The sequence below is a fragment of the Stenella coeruleoalba genome, assembly GCF_951394435.1.
Source record: "Stenella coeruleoalba genome assembly, chromosome: 1".
Taxonomy (NCBI): Eukaryota; Metazoa; Chordata; class Mammalia; order Artiodactyla; family Delphinidae; genus Stenella; species Stenella coeruleoalba.
In genome coordinates, this window is record NC_137169.1 from 171,813,642 (window position 1) to 171,829,433 (window position 15,792).

At 36.7% G+C, this 15,792-nt stretch overlaps 1 protein-coding gene across 17 annotated transcripts in view; it reads right to left on the reverse strand.

The window, feature by feature from the left end:
• The window catches only part of HMCN1 (hemicentin 1), an 883,583-nt gene that overhangs the window by 373,508 nt on the left and 494,283 nt on the right, over positions 1-15,792 (reverse strand). The gene's annotated exons all lie outside the window — the stretch shown is intronic.

A 15,792-nucleotide genomic window follows, 5' to 3' on the forward strand; every position in this document is an offset into this window, starting at 1 on the left:
GAAAATGTTTTAAACAGTACAAATGAAAACACAATAGATTCTAATTCCTGGGGAGTCACTAAAACAGTGCTTTCAGAAACATTATAGCATTAAATGCTTACCTTAAAAAAATGTCAAAAAGGTCTCAAAGTAAAATAATGATCTAGGTTCCCAGACTGATCAGACAAAAGGTGCTTTAACCAAAATAAACAATGGAAGCACCCAACAGTCTGACAACAGAGAAATGGATAAATTGTGGTCTATTCATGAAATAGAATGCACTAAATAAAAAAGAATGAACTAATGTTACACACAAAAGCATAGATGAATCTAAAAAACATTAAATTAAGTGGAAAAACTAGACACACAAGTTTCCATCTACATGAAATATTAGAGAAGACTAAGCCAATCAGGTGACAGAAAGTGAATCAGTGGTTGACAGGCTGAAAGGCAAAGAACAAAATTGACTGGGATGGGGCATAAGGGAAGTTTTAAGGGTGATGGAAATGTTCTATAACATGATTGTGGTGGTGGTTACACAAGTGTATAAATTTGCCAAAATTCAACAAAAGGTACCCTAAATATGGTTGCACTTTAGTTTATGCAAACTCTACCTCAGTAATATTGGCTAAAACATATTATGTGAATATACAGCATGTATAGAAATACGGTTAGTGTCATAAGAATGCAAAGATATATATATGTTATAAGCATGCTTTGTGTTCATATGGGGTAAAGTAGTAAATATATATGCATATATATGTATATAACTGTATGTGGGTATACTGTGATTCATTCTCTAATTCATTGTTCAGAAAGCATGTGATTGAAGTTCACAGTAGGATAAGATGCTCAAAGTGTTTAAGACAAAACCCCTGCCCTCAGGGGCTCACCATCTGGCACCATAATAGAGATGAGAGAAACAGGAGAGTATGAGGAATGGAAAGATTAATTCAAGTGGGCCCAAGGATTCAAAAGGCAGCTACGGAGAAAGAGAACTCAACTTTTTATAAATGGTCTCCCTCATCAACTATAAAACATAGAGTTTTTTAGCCCTTGATTTTGCCAAATATGAGCACAAATTTTCTTTTGATAACCACTGAAGAGTGGACATTATAAATAACTATTTCTTGTAGTTGAAGACTCAAGCTGATGCTAGCATTGACATAGACATCAGAGAAAAAAACATTCATAAAATCAACATCATTTGATATTTCAATCTCCAAAGCTAAATGTTATTTTTACCATTCTTTATATTCTAATTTCTGAAGTGGGAAGAAGTGGCTCCCAGACTAGTGGTTTTCCATGAATGAATCCCAAATAATTTCAGTTTTAGTGGCAACTGACAACCGTATCAATGCTCCTCAATTTTTTTTTTTTTAAACAGCCTTATTTGTCAAATCAAGCCTTATGCAGAAAAAACACAGAAAACAGGTAAAGGCACAACTGTTCCAGTAGAAACTAGAGTGCAGTCCACTGCAGAGCCCCCAAGATCTACCCCAAACAAGCTCCAAGAAGCACAGTTTATGAGAAAAGAATCTAAAAAACAGTGGATATATGTATATGTATAACTGATTCACTTTGCTGTACAGCAGAAAGTAACACAACACTGTAAATCAACTATATTCCAATAAAAATTTTAAAAAATAAAATATAATAAAAGATTTTTAAATATGATACAAGATTTAATTTTTTTCACAGATGGCCTTTATCAATTGTGAAAGTTTCTTCTATTTCTAATTTGCTGAGTTATCATAAATATATGTTAAATCTTATCAAATGCTTTTTTAAAATGTATTGAGATGAGCGTATGTTTTCTACTTTTTATTCTGTTAATATGTTGAGCTACACTGATTTTTTTTTAATGTTAAGTCAATCTGGCATTTCTGGGATAAATCACACGTAATCATAATGTAGTACCGTCTCGTATATTGCTGGATTCATTTTGCTACAATTTGTTAAGATATTTTTGTCTATGTCATAGAAAATGTTTCTTTGTAATTTTCCTTTCTCGTAATGTTTTTGCCTTGTTTTGATATCACAGTAATTCTGATTTTATTAAATGAATTGGGATATCTCCCTTTTCTATTTTCTGCAAAGAAAAAAAAAGAAGCACAGTTTAAAACTTCTTTGCTGCATAATCATAGAATAAAATTATAACGAAAAAACAACTCATTCATTTATTTGATACAGGCACAAAAACATTAATTTGCTTATTATTCTTCCAGGTAGGGAATAATAAGCTGTGGATGCCCCATTAGAGTTTATTCAATGAAGGGAGGCTCAGAGTCTCTCCACGTGGGAGTCAGCTTTGCTTCGTTCCACAACTGCAAAAATCAATGTACACTTGGAAAGTCTTCTATGGTCAATAGAGCTAGCCAAGCATGCTTATGTGCCCTTTAAAATAACACTTAAATACTTATAGTCTAAAGAAAAAATAAGTTTAAACCTCTCGAAGTTATTCAGTCTGACAAACCTTCAAATATGTAGTGAGCGGTTTTCCATTAGGGTCCTAGTCTTTTCTACATCTGTTTAGGCTAGAAATTTCTAAAAGAACAGTTCTTTTGTGAAATTCTGAACTTCAACTTCCAGGCCCCAGCTAAAAGAGGAAGTATAAGGAATGAGTGAAATGAACAAATACTATAAAACTTATGCAAATATTTTCGAAGCTGCAAAAGTATTCAGGGTAAGTTTGGAAAAATTACAAACTGGTTTTTATTTCATAAAAACTGACTGTTTCTATTGTGTTTACTTTGGAAACCTCTTCTGTAAATGAGCTTTTTTGTTTGATATTGCACCCTGAATTCATAAATGATATTTGTCTAAATCCACATACTGAGTATTGTTTTATAACACATTTCTAATAAAAAAGTGAAGAACATTGCAAAAAAAAAGCAAAAACAAAACCCAAAAAATCCAGGAAGCCAGGATCAGAATACCTATTCTTGTGATAATTCTTCTACTACAAAATAATGGAAATTCAGAACAAGTTATTTATTTCCTAAAGAAGATACGAAAGTGAATTAAATTGACTAACAATCGAATTGGTCTTTTTGTCTGATATTTCCCTATCTGTAATTTTCTTAAATATATTGTGTAAGACAGTATTATGTCATTAAAAACAGTAAAGTGTTAGGTATTACCGATGACTTTCTCCACCACAACAGACTATGCTAATGTAGATATTGCTACGAGAAGTTCATCTTTGTCATATATCAATTACCTCATATAAAGTACATCCATGTAACAAATTCTAACAGCACTATGGATATCTCTGCATATTTACTTTTTTAACGCTATACTCTTTAGCGTTGGTTATCCTATCAGGAAAAGAGAAGCCCAAAGCAGAGGGAAAAGTATATTCACTGGCAAGAACAATCTGAACAACTGAATCTGTGATGTACAAAGAAAACAACATCAACTGATGGACAGGTTGATTCAGAAGAATTAAGGAAGGGTTCAGAAGGGCTTCTGAAGGGTGGCAGAATATGGTACCTCCACATATGCTTCTTTGGCACAGGATTATTTTGAGCTGATTATTTTGAGAAACAGCAGCCACAGAAGAGGCTCTGAAAACAGAGTAGAGGCTACCGTTTTATAAGGGAAATTTACATTTATAAAGGAAATCTCCATTTGTAAGGGTGTCTCCCTCTCCATATCAGGAAGACAAAGATAACTCTAAGTCACAAGAAATTCCTCTGACTTAAATCTGCATAACAAACCTTACCTTTGTTAACCTTGCTTTTCCTGGTCACCTGCCCAAAACTGCCTCCCCAGCTTTTCCTTCTTTTGACTTATCCTGAAAATAGTATTTAGGCCTGAGTTCTAAGCCATCTTGGAGAGCAACTAATTTTTCCCCTGGGTATCTCCCATGTGTACATAAGGCATACATGTTAATAAACTTCGATTTGTTTTTCTCTTGTTAAATTGTCTTTTGTTACAAGGTTCAGCTGAGGCATAGAAGGGTAGAGGAAAATTTATGTTTCCCTCTCCTCACCTCCAAGATCCCACTGAAGTAAGTTCCAGGTTTTTGGCAGAAAGGAATAATAGAGAGAGCCCTGGACACTAAGTCAGAGTACCTGGGTTCGACATCATCCTCTGACTTAGAATCAGCATCCCTGCTTACATGAGATGTGACTAAATTTAGATACAGGTTCTCCCTGTGTGCAGTGAAACTATTAGCCAAACAATTCCTTTCTTCTTCAATTTTCTGTAGCATAGAGTAGAAGACCTGAGATTTTATGTAAATGTGGAAATCACTGGGGATTTCTTCTAGTCCAAATCTCAATGTAATTCCACCATTTTAATTCTTCATTCATTCAGTCAACAGATATTTTAATATCTGCTGATATTAAGTTTCTGCTAGTTTACTATATGCTTGGCACTCTGGCAGGCAGCAGAAATATAAAAACAAAAGCAGTTCTTGCTCATGTGAAGCTTATAGCCTATTACAGTAGATACACTGTTATAATAATACAACATGATGATACAGTAAGAGAGGGACAAAGGACAGGCACCTAGCCCAAATTTGGGGATTCAGGGAGGTCCACTGAGGGAAATCACCTCTAACACGAGATTGAAGGATGAATGGGAATTAGCCAGGTTAAGGGAGGATGAGGGATTGATGGCTATGGGTACAGAGTCTGGAAAGTTTTCTGGGAGGAAAGAACAGCCCGTCCAAAGTCTCAGATGACAAAACAAAATGCATCAGAGAAACTAAAACAAGCATATTCTCTAATCAAAACAGTATGGTACTGGCACAGAAACAGACACATAGATCAATGGAAAAGAATAGAGAGCCCAGAAATAAACCCACACACTTATGGGAAATTAATTTCAACGAAGGAGGCAAGAATATAAAATGGATAAAAGACAGTCTCTTCAATAAGTGGTGCTGGGAAAACTGGATAGCTACATGTAAAAGAATCAAATTAGAATATTCTCTAACACCATATACAAAAATAAACTCAAAATGGATTAAAGACCTAAATGTAAGACCGGAAACAATAAAACTCCTAGAGGAAAACATATGGAGAACAATCTTTGACAAAAATCGTAGCAATATTTTTTTGGATCTGTCTCCTAAAGAAAAGGAAATAAAAGCAAAAATAAACAAATGGGACCTAATTAAACTTAAAAGCTTTTGCACTGCAAAGGAAACCATCAACAAAACAAAAAGACAACCTACTGAATAGAAATTATTGCAAATGATATGACCGAAAAGGAATTAGTATCCAACATATATAAACAGCTCACACAACTCAACATCAGAAAACCCCAATTAAAAGATGGCCAGAAGATCTGAATAGACATTTTTCCAAAGAGGAAATGTAGATGGCCAACAGGCATGTGAAAAGATGCTCAATGACGCTAATCATCAGAGAAATGCAAATCAAAACCACAGTGAGATATCACCTCACACCTGTCAGAATGGCTATCATCAAAAAGAACACAAACAACAAATGTCGGCAAGGATGTGGAGAAAAAGGAACCCTCATACACTGCTGGTGGGAATGTAAATTGGTGCAGCCACTGTGGAAATGAGATGGAGGCTTTTCAAAAAACTAAAAATAAAACTACCATATGACCCAGCAAGTCCACTCCTGGGTATATATCTGAAAAAAGCAAAAACACTAATTCAAAAAGATACATACACCCCAATGTTCATAGCAGCATTATTTACAATTGCCAAGATATGGAAGCAACCTAAGTGTCCATCAATAGATGAATGGATAAAGAAGATGTGGTGTGTGTATACACACACACACACATACACACACACACACACACACACACACACACAATGGAATACTACTGAGCCATAAAAAAGAATGAAATCTTGCCATCTGCAGCAACATGTATGGACTTGGAGGATATTATGCTAAGTGACATAAGTCAGACAGAGAAAGACAAATATTGTATGATATCACTTCTATATGGAATCTTAAAAAACAATAAACTAGTGAATATAACAAAAAATAAGCAGAATCACAGATGTAGAGAACAAACAGAGTGGCTACGAGTAGGGAGAGGGCACAGGGGAGGGGCAAGATAGGAGGAGAGGATTAAGGGGTACAAACTATTATGTATAAAATGAGCTACAAGAATACATTGTACAACATGGGGAATACAGCTGATGTTTTATAATAACTGTCAATGCAGTGTAACCTTTAAAAATGGTGAATCACTACACTGTACACCTGTATAATGCTGTACATCAACTATACTTCAATTAAAAATAGGAAGAAGTACATTGTAACTGAACCCACATGGCTCACTCTACATTAAACCTAGTCATCCTCTAGGATTGAAGTTCCCTCAATTATCAGTCTCTTTTTGTTCTGTCACCCTCATTCTGTTCTATGCTTTCTTCCCATTAACTTTTCACTCATCTTTCTAGCCCAAAGCTTCCACTGTGATTTCTAAAAACTCCATTTCACTTATGGACTCCCTTACTTCCAGTCTTCACCAAAAATTCAAGGTACTTCCTAACCTCAGGGAAATATGTCACTTAGGCTAGTTTCTTCTCCAATACCTTTCTTTAATGAAGGCTGTTCATCCTCCTGTACGCCATACATTTTAGAGACCTGAGGCAGCTTTCTCTTTCCTCACTACTGATTTCCCTGCCCTGAATAAAGCCCTGCTCCTTTGAAACCTACATCAATCCATCTTTATTGCTCTGTTGCTGCTGGTCCTCATTTATTGAAGACTTTGGCACCTGGCCTGCTGTCTTTCTCTCTATCCCAAGCCTTGTCACCACAGTGATTTCCACATTCACACAGATGACTTCTCCCCTGCTGACTCCTGGTCTCCTATAACCACATCACCACTTCATTTCAGCCACAAACCCCCAGAGCCACATCATGGGACTAGCTATCAACTAGGGCAGCTCCAGATATCTTACTTCCTCACCACAGGCTCCAAATCCTTCAGTCTCTATACTTAGTTGCTCTCCCTAAAACCATTTTGCACCATGAGAATGTGTACTACATCTATTTTCACTTAAAATTGAACCCTTAAAGCCTAACATATAGTAGGTAGGCCTCAACATTGTTTGTTGAATGAATAAATGAGTGAAGTGAATAAAGCAAAGAATGAAGATATAAATAAATAAGAGAATGACAGAGAGACGAATAAAAATGACCCATGGCCACAGACTAAATGAGCCATGAGGTGAGGAAAGCATGCACTGACTGGGAAGGCTAGTATGAAAATAGAATGGAAAGCATTTTAATAACTGACTGAATGTGAACAGCAAAGGAAGGGAAAGTGTCAAGGATGACTCAGGCCATCTGGGCTGGGATGACTGCAAGAAGTGTGGTAGGGCTTCCCTGGTGGCGCAGTGGTTGAGAGTTCCCCTTCCGATGCAGGGGACATGGGTTCGTGCCCCGGTCCGGGAAGATCCCACATGTCGCAGAGCGGCTGGGCCCGTGAACCATGGCCGCTGAGCCTGCGTGTCCGGAGCCTGTGCCCCGCAATGGGAGAGGCCACAACAGTGAGAGGCCCGCGTACCGCAAAAAAAAAAAAAAAAAAAAAAAAAAAGAAGTGTGGTAATATCAAGAGCAAAGGAGAGCTCTAAAAATGAGCATGCCTAATGGTGAGATTCTAACTTAGAGCTGTGGGCAGCAGAGTCAGGTTAAGATGACCAAAGGGCAGTTGGAATACAGGACGAGAGCTGGGGAAGCAGTCAGGGCTGAAGATGTGGACTTAGCATCTGCACAGAGTAAAAGAAAAATCAGTGAGATTTGTTCATTCAAAGCATTCATTTAATAACTATGAATTGAGCACACACTATGAGTCAAAACTATTTTAGGCATAAACAGTGGGTATGTAATATAATTCTAGCAGAGAGAAATGCTATAAGAAATGAAGTAGAATAATGGGAACTAGAACAGAAAATGGAGTGTTATTTTAAGTAATACTTTCAGGAGAAAGATACACTTAAGTAGAGATCTACATGAACTAAGGAAAAGTGTGATTCAGAAAAGGAAAGAAAAGACTGAATTAAAATATCAAGAGAGGGCTTCCCTGGTGGCGCAGTGGTTGAGAGTCCGCCTGCCGATGCAGGGGACACGGGTTCGTGCCCCGGTCCGGGAAGATCCCACATGCCGCGGAGCGGCTGGGCCCGTGAGCCATGGCCGCTGAGCCTGTGTGTCCGGAGCCTGTGCTCCGCAATGGGCGAGGCCACACAGTGAGTGTGAGGCCCGCGTACCACAAAAAAAATAAAAAATAAAAAACCCAAGAGAAAGAGTATGTTCAGAGGCTAGGCAAGGTTGGAACACAGACACTTAGAATAACAGGAGGAAGAAGTACCAGTAAAGGAGACAGAGAAGGAACAGAGATCCACTGGGAAAGAACATCAATCATATCATGGATGCTCAGGGCAAGAGGGTTGCAAAAAAGCAAGAACGATCAGCAGTGTCACCTTTTACAAAGAAGGATGAGGACAGAGGCTACAGTCTTGGATTACATGAAAAGAACAGTTCTAACTGGGTACAGAGAGTGAAAATTAGATGCCAGAATAAATAGGTAGGAGGGGACAAAAGAAGTAATTATCCCTCAAGAAGTTTGGTGAAGAACGAAGAAGCAACATTTAGAAGGTGAAGTTTGGGTCTTGATTTTGCTTTTGGATAAGCAAGACTTGATCTCTCTCCTCTTAGATTCCAGAATCTGGCATCTTTAGACACTAGGTCTATGTGTGATTCATCCTTGCATCCCCATAGCTCACAGCATAGAGCCTTGTCTATAAACCTGGTCTGTAAGTATATTGAGTGCATTTGAAATTTTCTTTTTTGAGTGAAAATGCCTTCACGGCTTTTATTTTTAAAATAATACATACTCATTATTTTAAAAATCAAGAAAGCACATAAAGCAAAAAAATACTAAAATTACCTGTCCCATAATTGCCATGAACATATTTGGGTATGACCTTTCCAATTTTTCTAGAAATATGCATATATATGTAAATGATTAATGTATTTTTAAAACTGTAATCTAACAGATATAAAATTTTAATGATCATTTGAAGTAACCATAATTTAAATTACTTGTTTTTATTAATTTATTAAATTTTAAAATTCATTATCAAATTATTGAGTTAATATATTAATTTAATAAACATTATTTGAACAATGGGCAAAGGTTCACAAATGGGTTCACTAATGCCAAGGACTTCCTATTCCCAGAAGAAATTTTCAAATTTTAAATGGTTTAACCTGACTATGTGTTTTTTCCTAAGTTCATAATTGTTAAAGGTGGTAAAATATCCCAACAATGATATTTTAAAAGTAAATTAATTATTTGTACCTATTTAAAATTATAATCAAGGATTTTGAAAATTTTTTTCCTTCACACCACAGCTGTTTAAATTGTATGGTAAATGACCTTAAAATACAGTTTTCTTCTGGGGCCTTTAGCAAGAAAGAGAAAAGCTATTTGTAATTTTTGCCACAAAGCCAAATCACGTCCAAGATGTAACAAGGGAGCTCTCAAAAGTAGCTCATACCATCTCTCAAAGATTTTGCTTTTATAACCCTATTACAGTTGGCTCATTCCAGGGATGCATAAGGAAACCTGGAAAATATATGAAGCATGGACTCTGTTTCCATTTATCTACCCTAGATCATAAGGAAATTTCTTATATAAAACTTCCTCTGCTTTGACTCTTAACTCTTTCATCTCCTCTTTGCTACGGCAGAAGAGAAGCAAAAATTAGATTGCCCCTGACGAATGTTTCTAATTTATGCTGAAACAAGTGCAAATAAGGATAAATCATGATATATATTTGGCATTTACAGAGCATTTGCAGCCTAATATCTTCATGGAACTTCTTACCACTTCACTAAATAAGCCTACTGATTTCAAAGTTGTCTGTTGGTTTATTATTAAATAGAAATATTAGAAGTAAAATCATGGGTTTTCTTCATTCTTTGTACATGAAATCCTTTAAACTGCCTTTCAAAGAAGCAAATTCATATGTTTTCTCCAGAGGTATTAAGCTACTTTTAATTGATACAATTATTTCTGCCAAAGGTACTAACCAAGTCTTTTCTTGCAACTGTAAAATAATATCTATCTAATGTGTTTAGTCCACAAGTTACGACTTTTTTCTTTCAGATCAATAGTAATTATATAACAGGACTTCTGGATAGGTAATTAAAAAAAGAAAATTAGAAGATAATATAAACTCTTCTATGTCTAGAGATTAGCAACAGAGATTACCTTGGGCCAAATTATTTAATTATCATTATTAAAGGAAAATACTAGCAGTAGGTACCTCTTGACCTGGACAATATATGTAGTACCCAGACCTTTTTATTTCCCCCCTTCTATGATAAACTAAAGACTGACTTTTGGTATCCTGGTCACACAGATTTCTTGCTCAGATGGAGCACTTGGCCTACACATTCAGAAGCCTTCTGGGAAATAAAGGACTAAGATTCCAAAATTCTTCTTCCCAAGATTCAAGATTAGGTCCTTTTCAAAATAATCTGGGCACATGATTTCACTCAATTTCCACCAAAAAAAAAAACACAAAAAACTTGCTGCCTTTAATAATTCCTAGATTGGATGATTAAATGATAATTGCTTTCTTTTTTTCCATTAATTTTTTAAATTGAACTATGGTTGATTCATAATGTGTTATTTCAGGTATACAACATAGTGATGCAGTTATATATATAAACATATATATAAATATAAATATATATATATTCTTTTTCAGATTCTTTTCCATTATAGGTTATTACAAGATATTGAATATAGTTCCCTGTGCTATTATACAGTAAATTCTTCTTGTTCTGTAATTGCTTTCTTCACAACGATATAAAAACTTTACAATACATAAATACAATATTTTTGGAAACAACAGGTATATAAACTCTTAAATGTGTTAAATCTCTTGTTCTTTCTGAATTAATATAAGATCAGATATACTCTGGTGTGTGTTTGTAAAGAGAGAAATCATGCCTACTATTTTACCACAGACATATACCTTCTCTGAACAAAAAACTTTAAAAGGAAACTTTAAAATTTAAATAGATAAAATATGAAAGGAAACATCCAAGTTGTTGAGGCTCTCTGAAAATGCCTCAATAGAATTTTATTTGCTTCAACACTGCAGATTTTCTTCATGTTTTCTTGTGTTCCTTTGTGGTTCCCAGCAGGAACTCGTCAAGAGATCATCATGGTCGATGACTTTAAAGGCTAATTAGTGATTTCACTTTTAAATGTCAAGCACTTGGGACATTTTTTTTCTCAACTCAAACCTTTAGTTTCCATCACAACTCCAATAAAAATAAAGACCAAGCCTTCTAAATGGAGATAAAAGATCATTTCTTTCAAGTCAGTGCAGACCTGAATAAATTTTTCAAAGACTTTGAGTCTGACACTATAACTTTTTGATAGTTAAGACTCTTGCAAATCCAGAGTTAGCTATACAAGTAATTGATTGATTAGTTAAAACTGACATCTCATAGTCAAAATTAATATTTTATTTCAGCTTCTAATCAAAATAGAGTCAGCTAAGTAAACAGTTTCATTTCTTTTTCTATTTATTTTGGTCCTGTTGAATGCACGTAACCTATTGGCTAACATTTGCTCTTAAATAACATTTTTTTTTCTTTAAGAAATATTTTTTTCAGGGCTTCCCTGAGGGCGCAGTGGTTAAGAATCTGCCTGCCAATTCAAGGGACACGGGTTCGAGCCCTGGCCTGGGAAGATCCCACATGCCACGGAGCAACTAAGCCCATGAACCACAATGACTGAGCCTGAGCTCTAGAGCCATCAAGCCACAACTACTGAGCCCACGTGCCACATCTACTGAAGCCTGCACACCTAGAGCCCGTGCTCCGCAACAAGAGAAGCCACTGCATCGAAAAGCCCGCGCACCACAACGAAGAGTAGACCCCGCTCACCGCAACTAGAGAAAGCTCGTGCACAGCAATGAAGACCCACATAGCCATAAATAAATAAATAAATTTACAAAAAAAAAGAGAGAGAAAGAAATATTTTTTCAGGCATTCTTCTTTCTCTTTGCTTATCTGGTATTTTAGAAAGACGCTTTAGTGAGTCGTATCCATTCTGTTCTGAGTTTTGTAGACAAGTAATACCAGGGGTCAAATATCATGACTGTCTTTGGAACACTTTCATATTGAAACTCACATTTCATAGGCAGTGAGTTTTGTTTTGTGGATATGACTCCCACGGCCCTTATGGAATGTACTGCCACAGTCTGTAACTAGTACTTCAAATAGTTCCCAGAGCCACTATATACATGAAACCATGAAGTGAAAGATGGAATTCCCATTTTTTTTACAGAGTGTATCCTTTTAAACACTCACTATTCCCCACTATTTCACATTGCAGAAGGGCTCCATTTGACTCGGTATATTTTGCCTAAATAAGATTCTATTGAGAACAGTCTTTTTTTTTTTCCACTTGCAAGGAATATTATGTATTATGTATACTTTAAATGTCATTTTGAAAAACTGTTCACTTTCTCAGAGGTCTATGAGCAATAAATAGTTTTTTAAACCGTAAATTATGTTATGTTTTGGTTTTTTCTAAACAAATGGAACCATACAGTACACATGGCTTCATTTAAACATATTGGCGACCTATAAAGCACTCCCAGGTGCCCTGGAGTGATAACTACAGGAGCATTATTAGTTCCCAGAACACACTCATGACATGTCAATCTTAGCATAGTGATAGAGGAAGAAATCATTCCACTGGAACTAAGGTACGTATTCCTTTTTTGGTATTTTTGTGGATGTAGAGACATCTGTATTATTTTAAAGTACGAGGTCTGAGCTCTCCACTTCATTTGCAACATTTAATTAGGTGAATTCAAAGAAGGGATAAGTGGAAACACTTATGCCTTGTTTTCATACATTTCCTGAAGCTTTCTAGATGTTATAATTGTCTCTGATACATTTTCAAATTTCAGAGGAAACACCCATTTCTACTTATTTTCAAGGTCAGCAATAAGGTGATGTTTTTGAAATAATGTCTGGAGTGAAACTTGAAATAGAGGAAAACAAAATGGCAGATGCCTCACTTCAGAGCACTAACTGTTCAAAACCCTGAGTTTCAGAGTCTCATCATTAAGCCCATATACAGAAAACTCTTGGTCTGAATTCTAGTCACAAGTAGGCTTTAGCCAAAATTGCAGGAAGCGGCTGTGCTGAATTCATACTCCAGCAAAGCTTACAGTTTTTCTTTTTTCTTTCTTTTTTTTGGGCAGGGGGAGATGCACTGCATTTAATTTCCATGAAGATGTGGGAATGGACAGAGTCACAGCTGCTTTTAAATTTGTACATGCTACTCTATTCTCACTGGTTTTAAGGTAATTAGTACTTGAGTTTTAGGAATCGATCAATACAATTCTACAGATTTTATTTTTTACTGATATTGCTACACTGACAATCAAAACCAACTTAGGCTTGCTTTTATTTCACAAAGTTGCCTACAAATGAATGGGGCGTGTATGCAGTGTTAACATCAGCCTCCATACAGTTTTTCTAATATCAGTACTGACCCCTATGAAAAGGAGCATGAAACTAGCAAGAGAAACACATCCAGTAATTTCTAATCAATGAGGATTTTTGTTGCCAGGTTGTTGGTATTTTGCACCAATCAGTTACAAGATTGTCATTTCATTTTCCTCTGCTTTAGTTACTTCCTCTGAAATATCTAGTGAGTTCAACTCTTCCCTTCCCATTGGAAATTCCTTAGTGGAAAAAAATAAAGATGTTTTCTTTATCTTAGAGTCTCAATTCATGTTACAGACAGAAAGATGATCATCTGCTCTGTCTTCCTCTAGAAGAACTCCATGGACCTATTTCTCAGCTCCAGGATACTACTCCCAGCCAATCACCCCTCATCTTACCATGCAGGACACTGCAACTACACATGCTGACTCCAGGAAGACTCCCAGGGGAGTGGGATTTATTCTGCTTGGGGCTTCTTGTAGAGTGCTTATCATGTTATTATTATTACTAGTGTTTTATAGGTCACTGATATGGGTAAATGAAGCCATGTGTACTTTGTTTCCATTTGTTTAGGGAAAAAACCACATAATTTATTGTTCAAAACATTATCTATTGTCCATATGTCTGTGATGATTAAAGGAATGCACTCAGCATAGTGTCTGCAATAAAATAAGCACTCTATAAGGCTGACCTATATTATTATGACTATAATCAATGTTATTATTATTCCCAAAATAAGGAGTTAAACCCTTTACCTTTAAATGGCTTTACTGCAACGTGAAAATAAGGAAACATGACAAATACAGGGAAATTGTAAATGTTTGAGCATCTTACAGTCTTTAGTAGTTCTGAGTCCATTCTCCCTTAGGTATTTATTTGTAAATGTGGGGCTCACTGAGCCCTCCACAGAATAAGGTCATCCAGGACCTACAATCAAAGCAAAACCATAGGTCCTCTCTGGCATCAGAGGACCTCCAGGCTCACTGATTTCCATTTTCCTGAGACTCTATTCAGCTTATTATACGTATTCCTTATTTTATTTAAGCTTCAGAACAATCCTGTGAGTTAATTAGTATGCCATTTTTTACATGAAGAAACAGTCTCAGGGACGTTATATAAAGTTACATAAAGTTGTCCAACTATTTAAAGACAGAGAAGTCATTCCAACCCCGATCTCCCCGATTCTAAAGCCCCATCACAGCGTGCTGCCTTTGGCCATCTCAACACAGATGGACAGTAAATATATATTTCTTTGTTTTAGGAAAAATTATACAAATGTTGGTGGAATGTTTTGACTAACATGTACCACTAAATAAAAACATTTAATATTTATTGGTATGTTCTAAATACAATAACCTTATGAGGTAGGTACCATCATTCTCCCCATTTTCAGATGAGGAAACTGAGACAGAAAAACTACGTAACTTATCTAATGTCACGTGGCTGGGATATGAGCCACAGTCCCAGAGCCTGGAGTCTTTACTGCACCATACTGCTTGTGCTGGATACTTTCATTTTGCCCCTCCAGATCCATTCTCTGCCTTTCTCCATTAGGCTCTGTGTCCAGGGATACTGATCTTTATGGACCGCCTCACTAGGGGCTCCTTGGTCTTGAGGCAGGAGATAGATGGGCCCCAGGCTTAGCAGCTTGTTCCCTGTGGACAGATACTCCAAGATGAAGAGGGGGAGGAGCTAAGCCCTGCCCATAGAGACCACATGTTTCTCATTCTCGAGGTCAAGGAAACCTTCCCGACTATACATGAGCAGAGACTCTCCTTGGAGGTCAGAAAGGGAGTGATGTCAACCTACTCATAGGCCTCTTCGCTAGAATCCATCTTGGCTAAGAGATGCGCACGCACACATGGGAGGACCCAGAGATTAACCAAATACAGACTCGGAACCAGACAAAGCAAGATGATTGGCCAAAGGAAACCTGGAAGAAAGGTCCCAAAGGAGTGATTCAAACTACCAAGAGGGCGCGACTCTTTCTCTGAGTCCGCCTGTGTGTCTATCCACAGGTATTCTTTTTCCTTCTTATAAACACTTGACTTGTTTCACTACTTTCCGTTTCTTTGCGGAAATTCATTTTCTGCAAAGCTGTACAGGCCAGGGCCTTGTCACTGGTCTAGTGGCTAGGATTCAGCTCTCTCACTGCCCCGGCCTGACTTCAATCTCCAGTCGGGAACCGAAATCCTGCTTCAAATCGCTTCAGGCTGAGGGTACCCAAGATCAGTGGCCCAGCTTCCAATTAGATTGGGTGAAATGAAAGGGATAAAGAGGAGTTGGGTATTTATTCCCCTGGTTCCATCCTCCAGGGCTG